Source organism: Agrilus planipennis, unplaced genomic scaffold, assembly GCF_000699045.2.
Source record: "Agrilus planipennis isolate EAB-ADULT unplaced genomic scaffold, Apla_2.0 scaffold43, whole genome shotgun sequence".
Taxonomy (NCBI): Eukaryota; Metazoa; Arthropoda; class Insecta; order Coleoptera; family Buprestidae; genus Agrilus; species Agrilus planipennis.
The window spans coordinates 1,234,873-1,236,039 of NW_020438914.1; the positions used below are offsets into that span (position 1 = coordinate 1,234,873).

The 1,167-nt window shown below is 33.3% G+C and overlaps 1 long non-coding RNA gene across 1 annotated transcript; it reads right to left on the reverse strand.

Annotated features, from left to right (window-relative positions):
* Positions 1–206: 206 nt before the first annotated feature.
* LOC108733957 lies at positions 207–1,120 on the reverse strand. Its single transcript, XR_003230934.1, has 4 exons — positions 878–1,120; positions 475–662; positions 317–413; positions 207–244 (listed from the first exon to the last, which is right to left on the reverse strand). It is a non-coding gene; the product is annotated as an uncharacterized LOC108733957 (long non-coding RNA).
* Positions 1,121–1,167: the final 47 nt, after the last annotated feature.

Consider the following 1,167-nt stretch of genomic DNA (forward strand, 5'->3'; position numbering starts at 1 on the left):
TTCGACATCTGTCTCTCTCCTACTTGAGTGAGCGATGCGTCCGCGTGGACAGCTGCTATACAATAATACATTTCCATTTACCTCCTTCTCTATATCCATACAAAATATCTATCAAACAAATAAAATTAAAATTTTCTTTTGAATAATGAAACCTTTCCATCAGTATTTTCTTATGACGTTTTCACGTTCAACTATCGTCAGTAAACCGACTTTACAGACAACCGATTTTTTTGAGCTGCTTTTTCTGAAAATAACGAATATAAAGTGAATTAATTAAATGATCAATTACATGTACAAGGTACTTGTGTTTACTCACCATACCGTCCTTTTTCTTCGTATTGGAGAAATCTGAGAACTTGTTTAGTCAGACACCTTTCAAATGTGACCTCTATCCTTTTAACTTGAACCTTCACCTAAAATATATTCGAATATTGATACTTTATGCACATATATAATTGCTATCACGTCTTTTACTTTCAGTCAAGGCATACTTTTTGCTATCAGTACAATTTTCTGGGGACAGTTCAACACTCACGCCGCCTGTCGAGTTTTTTCCACTTCCTTCAAGATTTTTGTTAGGTTCGGAAATATCACTTTGATTAGATAGCGCTAACCTTCCTCTTTGAATGAAATCACATCCTATTACTACCCCTGGTGGTTTCCTTAAAATAAAGGAGAATATTACAAGTTAATTAAGGATGTTGATAACTGTCTTTTGAAGGAGCCTTTAATTGCTGCGGCGGTAATGAGTCATAATAAATGGGGCTTCATTGCTATAAAACGCGTTTATCCAAAAGGAATAATGAAACTATTAGCCATCTAAAGCTATCTACAATGCCTACGTCAGTAAATAGCACAATACAACAGAGCTAGATACCTGAAATTTTAAGACAACCCTGCTACTATCCTCTGAATTGTTATCAGGCTGGTGAATTACGTTCTATCCGTTAATATTTCACAGTGGGTTTAAATAAATAAGCTATTTTTGTGGTAGAGCGTTCTTCACATCATTTGAAGTTTAAAATAAGACTGGCAAACTGAATTTACATGATAGTACAACATGCAGAAATAATTAACATTTGTGAATATTCAAACATTCCAATTCTATACTAAAAGCAAAGCGATAGGTACTAAAAAATTAAAATAAATGATAATATTTTAAATACA